Raw genomic sequence first — 7225 nt, 5'->3', positions numbered from 1 at the left:
CTTCTGAAAGCTTTTGCCATCATAAAGTTCTTCCTAATATTTAATCAAGAGTGTCTTGTAACTTGAATCTGTTGGACAGGAGCAGGAGAAAACAAAGCTTGCGCCAAAAATCCAAATAATGCTTTCAAAAATCTGATCTGCATTGAACAAGTACTTTGTCCTGAATATCCCACCAATGGAAAACATCAAGAGGGAAAAAAAACCCTACTTTCTCACACAGTGCACAATTTTATGTACCTCTACATGCCCCCATTTACCTTTTTTCTGAACTAAAAAGCCCTAAACACAACCTTTACTCATATAGGAGTTTCTCTAGCCATCAACAGTTAGCATGATTGGGAATGGTTCAAAGATCCACACCACAGTATGTGGTCTACTAGCAAGACTCCCCTGGAACTGCTATAGAGACAGACTCGCTGAAGGGGGGGGGGATCCATGGAGAATATCCAAAACCAGGACTCAAGACTCATAATCTGGATAAGGAATATGGTGATACAATCAAGCTCAGCACATACCATGCCAAATCCTGTCCAATGCTCCAATTTTTATTGGATCCCCGGCAAAGTTCAATTTTGCTCTGAAGTAGCCAAGTGAAACTAGGTAAAGCTAACACAATTTTTAAAAACCTCAGTGACAACTGAATGTAACTGAAACACATTATACATTACTTGATACACAAAGCTTAATAGAAATGAAAATTGTAAATGATATTAAATAGTATTTTGAATGATACAAAATTCATATAGAAAATGGAAACAATGGATATGATTGGCATATGGGTTGAAAAGTAGCATTGACAAAGCAATTAAAGTAATGCAATTCCTATACCTGCAGCAAATCTAGTTGTGAAATAATTTGAAGTTCCTAGCATATTAGAGCAGTAAAAATTCACTTACCAAACGTAGACCAGGCCCTGTCCTTAGCACAAGCAATGCACACAAAGCAAGGCAGATATCAGCAAGAAGAAAGAAGAATACAGCTGTCACCTGCTTCACTCCAAAAAAGTTAAAGGGACGAGGGCAAGAACTGGGTTTCTTTTTAATTGTGGAGCAGGGGGGGTTGGACCTTCCCACCAGTTTCACTGTTCATAGGGGTGGACCAACATAAAACCCATATGAATGAGCAAATGGGAACCTGGTTGTATAAGAAGTCCCCCTACGCAATAACCTTTGTGAAACTTGCAGAGTTGGCTTGAAAAAAGTGTTATGCCCCCACATTGTTTGGGTTACATGGCTGCTTTTCCACCACTCTAATCAGGTTGTGCTGCCAAGGTCTTCGTGAGCTTTTTATCAGAAGCAGCAAAAGTGTGCACAGATCCAAGCAGCTTCCACAGGAAAGACACAGACTAGCATAGAATAATCCATATTGATCCACCATGGCTTATCTACTGTGTGCATAAAATACACCTTAACTTCTGGTTGTGATGCATATGGAGGTCCAGTAGGGCCTGGATTAACAGCCCTGATAACCTGTTAGGCTAAGGCCTAACATGGATAGCACAACCTATTGGATCAAATTTTCTGATCCATATTCAGTGAGCAACACAAAAGAACATACTGGTAACCACTCTCTGAAATATTTAGCATCAGAACGTCTGCATCAAAATACAAACAACCTGAAAGCTTTCAAATGAACACATTTTACAAGGTGAAGATAAAGGTAAAAATCAAAGAATGAACACCATGAAAATGAAATAAATTACTGGATCCAGGGTCTAGGAGGCACTGGTGCCCAATCTCACTTATGACTATATTGCCAAAAGCCCAGTTCTGGAAGCAGGATTGGTGTTAAATTATACAGAGTACATTCAGTCTGATATCTAAGAAAGTGCTTGTTGCATTTTGCAAAATATTCAGATCAATCCCATCCCCATTGCAAACAATGCAGTCCCAATGGACCTTTCCAAACTGCTTCTACTGGTTGACCAAGCATGGGGCAAACTGATCCTTTATTAGCTTCCAGGCCTTGTAACCCATTTGTCTTAATAGCATATCACATACCCTTCAAGTGTCCCAATTTTCCAGGGTCACTCCCAGAATTCTGGAAGCCATCCTGGCTTCTGATTTGATCCTGGAATATCCTTGTTTCTCCCACCAGTGATGCTGCTACCAAGATTGGGGAGGAGGATGAGCCAGCTCTTCTCCCAAGCAACAGTGGCGGCAGCAGCTGTGAGGGAGCACCCTGTTGCCTCTCCATGGCCACTGCTGGCTTCCTCCCTTGGGCAGTTCATAGCAGTTGCTGGAGAGTGGAGGAGGAGGAGGAGGAGGAGGAGGAGGAGGAGGAGGAGGAGGAGGAGGAGGAGAAGAAGAAGAAGAAGAAGAAGAAGAAGAAGAAGAAGAAGAAGAAGAAGAAGAAGAAGAAGAAGAAGAAGAAGAAGAAATAACAGAACAAATAACACTAGCCCGAGGTACAAGACAAGGATGTCCCCTTTCCCCAGTTTTATTTGTACAGTATTGGTCATTGAAACTCTGGCCATTGTAATTAGAGAAAATGGAAACAGAAAATGAATAAACAATAATGGAAAAGGGAAAATAAGCTTATTTGCAGATGACACCTTGCTAACAATCGAAGATTAGTTGGTAATAGGTATGCAGGTAATAGAGGCACATTTGAATTCTTTTTTTTTTTTTTTGAGAAATAACAGGGTTGCAAATTAATTGGTCCAAATTAAAGATGATGATATTTAAGTATGATGAAGATGAAAAACAATTTTTTGAAGGAAATAAAAATAGATATAAAATTAAGAAATGTAATAAAGTACTTGGAAATAAATATAACAAAAATTTAGAACAAGAAAATCTTAACAAATTAAAGAGGGAATTTAAGGAAATGCTGGAGGAATATAATAAAATTAAGCTTTCATGATTTGAAATAATAGCGATAATTAAAATGAAAATTTTGTCTAGAATAATATTTTTTATTTAGATGTTACCAAATAAGATATTGGAGACAGTGCTAAAGGGTTGGCAAAGTATGATTAATAAATTTTGTAATGGGGATAAGAAACAGAATTTTTACAAGAAGATGGTATAAACCCCAGAAAACAGGTGGATTGGGTCTCCCCAACATAAAGTTATAATATATAGCAAATCAGTTAAGATTCATCATAGATGGGATAGCAGAACAAGGAGAGTTAGAATGGTTAGAGAGTGGTACACAGGAAATGAAGGAGAAGTTAGTGAATATATATTTTTAATCAAACCAAACAGGCAATGGTGGCAGAATATTGAAAATCCTTTACTAAGAAACATCATTGAGATATGGCCAAAATGTAAAGGAAAATTGATACCAGCAAATTCCCCACTAACTCCAGTGTGGATGATAGAAGACTTCCCAGTAAATTTAAAAAAGGAGATTGAAAAAGAAGTGAAAGAGAAGAAAATACAAGAAAGGAATGGGTGCAGAAAATGAAAAGCAAAGTATAAATAAGAGAAGCCTGAGTTTAACTGTAACCAACTGGAGCATTGGACAAAGGAAGTGGTTAAGGGAAAACAAGAAATACAAAGAATATACAATTTTTTAAAAAAAAGATTATAAAATTGGGAGAAAAATAAGAAAATATAGTTGTAAAAGGGGAAACCAGTGACATTTATAAAATATTAGTAGAAATGGGGTATCAACAAGATCAATTAAAAGAAGTATAGGAAAAGGAGACAACAGGGCACATAAATAGTCAAAGCTGGGGGGAAATATGTGAGAAAAGCACTTGAAAATGTCGTCTATAAGGATCAAAGAAAATTACTATAAGTTAGTATGGAGATAGTATTTAACACCATTAAGATTAAATCAAATAACAAGGAATATTTGGTGTTGGAGGGGATGCCAGTAAATCGGGACATGTTCACATGTGGTGGGGGTGTAAATGTGTACAGGGTTTTTCTGGCAAAGAATGTTTAAGGAGCTAACAGAAATCACAGGGTTAAAGCTGACCAAAAGTCCTGAGTTAGCATTGTTATCAATTTACGATGGGATGGAAGGTTTGCAGGACTTGCTCACAAATGTATTGATGGCTGCACGAGTTGTTATAGTTAGGTTATGGAAGGGGCAAGGTGAACATAAAATGGAAGAATGGTAAAAACAGGTGTGGTATATAGTTATTAATGCTAAATTAACATGTGCTATTAAGTTAAGACGGGGAATATGCAGGAGAAATGATTTTTAGGAGATATGGAGGGTGTTTGTAGAATTTGTACTGTATAAACGGAAAGGGGTCAAACCATCACAATAGGTGTTAAAATTTTGGGAGGGTGGATAGATACAATGGAATGGTCTCATTTGTGGGGTGCACATTTTTATTCTTATTTATTCTTATTACTTTGTCAAAATAAAATTAAAAAATTAAAAAAGAAAAAAGGAGGACAGACTACCACTAAATCTGGATTAAGGTATTTTTGCCTGAAGGTGGAGGATGTGTGTGCTGTGTCCCACTCGCGTAATGACTGTAGCATTCTGATGGGAAATGCTTGGGGGTGGGGAGCAAAAAATGAGAGGTTGAGTAGGGTAAGTTGAGGAGAGTGAGAAATGTCCCTATTTTCACCTGAGGAATGTTGGAACATATGGCAATATTTTATTGCAACTGAACCTGCAAATTCCTGCGGAGTAGGCACAATATTTGGGTCCGCCTTAGGCCATATTTCATCCAAGCGGTTCAAAGGGTGTGAAAAAATCACCCTGTACAGTGGTACCTCGGGTTAAGAACTTAATTCGTTCTGGAGGTCTGTTCTTAACCTGAAACTGTTCTTAACCTGAAGCACCACTTTAGCTAATGGGACCTCCCGCTGCTGCTGCGCCGCCAGAGGACAATTTCTGTTCTTATCCTGAAGCAAAGTTCTTAACCCGAGGTACTATTTCTGGGTTAGCAGAGTCTGTAACCTGAAGCGTCTGTAACCTGAAGCGTCTGTAACCTGAAGCGCCTGTAACCTGAGGTACCACTGCATTCACAAACTCAGTTTCAGTTGAAACATTTGGAAACCAAATTAGAAGACATTCAGAATGTGACTACAAGGCTTGATTCTCTTCCATCGGTTTATATGGGAGGGCTCATATACTGGTTGCCTCCTCTCAACAGTCTAGGATCGTGGTCAGGGGCGTCTTAAGTCTATCCGGCGCCATGGTTCAAAGATCCCTCCGGCGCCCTGCCCTCCAGTTTGCCAGAGTTGCTGACCTCTCTGCGGGGCTGGAGGAGGCGGGCAGGGCTGGAGGGTGGCTCCTCCGGTGGGGAAGAGGCAGAGGCTCTGGGTGCAGTGCTGCTTTGGCGTGGTGGGCAAGGGCAGTGAGCTGATGCCAGGAGGTGCCATGCCCAGCCTCTGCCTCTTCTCAGGTGCCCTCCAGAACTTGGTGCAAACTTGGCGCCCTGCACCACTTGCCTCTATGGGCAAGACGCCCCTGATTGTGGGTTACATTCTCTCTTGTTGTCTGAAAGCCACCATAACTCAAACGGTAGATTGAGCACTAGTCTTAATCCATGTTGTCAAAGACAATTCAAGTACAGTATCCATACCCATCAACAGTTCCAATCTAAGCAGGACATTCAATTTTTTGATGCTGCCCAACAATGTGTGAGGTTCTGACGTCATGCAAGACCATGAAGCCTGAAAACACACATTTTGGGACGAAGCATGCAAGATTGCGATCTCATGCAAAACCAGAGACCCCAGAAACGTGTTTCTTTGAGCATTGTGATTTCATGTGAGGTTGCGATATTGTGAATTTTGCCCCAAAACACATGTTTTCTGGCTCAGTGATCTCACACAGATAATCTGACTTGTGGAGAATCAGGGCTGGGAAGACGCACGTTCCTGTTTCTGGCATCAGGGATATTTAAGGAAAATTATGGTCCACTTGAGAAATCATGCATCAAATATATGGTGCTCCTTGTAAAACAAAAAAATAGATACTGCATACTTTGATGCATGATTTCTCAAGTGGACCATAATTTTCCTTAAATATTTCCAATTTTCAAACTTGGCACAAAAGTTCCTGAGGTCAGGGAAGCCTAATATTGCTGTAATATGCTTAGAATTATTTCACAACCAGATGGGCTGGAGGGAGATAGGAGTTATTTCGTTTACTTTAATTGCTTTGTCAATGCTCCTTTTAAATTCATTTGCCAGTCATATCCACTGTGGGGATTCTTTTGCTGGCGCCTCCCGTGTGCAGGACAAAGTTGACCTCACACGGGAAACCAGTTGCGGGGGGTGGCCAGCACTTAAAGAGCACCAGCCATAAGTAGCCTGAAGACGGGACGGCCGGTAATTCCGGAGCCTGCTCACACCGCGCCGTGGACGAAGAGAACCTCTGGCTGCAACCTGAAGGGTTCGAGTTCTGTGAGTTCGTTGAAGAGTGCCTCGTAGATGGTTGCGAGCGTCTGTCTGGTTACAAAACTCTGAAGAGGAAAATAAAGCTACAGGTGGCCAAAACTGAACGGCCAAATAAAAGGTTTTCAAACAAAATGAAAATAAAACTACGAAGACTGCAGTCTGGAGGGTAACGGCTTTAGCTGCCCTGCGTGGATGGTTTCACTTTTGCTGTGCCTAGGCTTGCCACGCTACGTTCTTCTCACTGGGCTTTTCCGCGCGTTCTCCACACACCCACACAGGGAGCGGCAGCTTTTATTGAATGAACAACCAACGTCATCATATATACATGAACCAATCACAACACTGTTGTTGCCCTAATTTGGGCGGGAAAGCAGATTAACTGACTGTTGATTACTTTGAAGTTTGGAGCCATTAAGTCCTGCGGATTGATCCAGACAGTAAAATGCCTGCTGGATCTTGCTTTCACTTTCCTTTCCAGAGCGGAAGGATACAACAAACCTAAGTATAAATAATCTTAAATAAAACATAATCCCAAACATATTCCCACAATCCACCTTCTACTTCATTAATAATATTATCATTTACCCAATTTTGTATCAATTTCTATCTGTTCAATTTTCTATTTTTCCATTTTGTATGTAAATTATATGATTCTATTTTCTATCATTTCCATTTTTCATTTCTACTAAGCTTTGGATATTAATAAGCCAAGTAATTCATTAAAAAAAATCCTTCCAGTAGCACCTTAGAGACCAACTAAGTTTGTTCTTGGTATGAGCTTTCGTGTGCATGCACACTTCTTCAGATGCCACATGAAATGGAAGTCCATCAACCTCACCAAGAAACATGCACACGAAAGCTCATACCAAGAACAAACTTAGTTGGTCTCTAAGGTGCTACTGGAA

The sequence above is a fragment of the Lacerta agilis genome, chromosome Z (assembly GCF_009819535.1).
Source record: "Lacerta agilis isolate rLacAgi1 chromosome Z, rLacAgi1.pri, whole genome shotgun sequence".
NCBI classification, from domain to species: Eukaryota; Metazoa; Chordata; class Lepidosauria; order Squamata; family Lacertidae; genus Lacerta; species Lacerta agilis.
The sequence above is the reverse complement of the archived record's forward strand: the minus strand, read 5'-3'. Positions refer to the sequence as shown.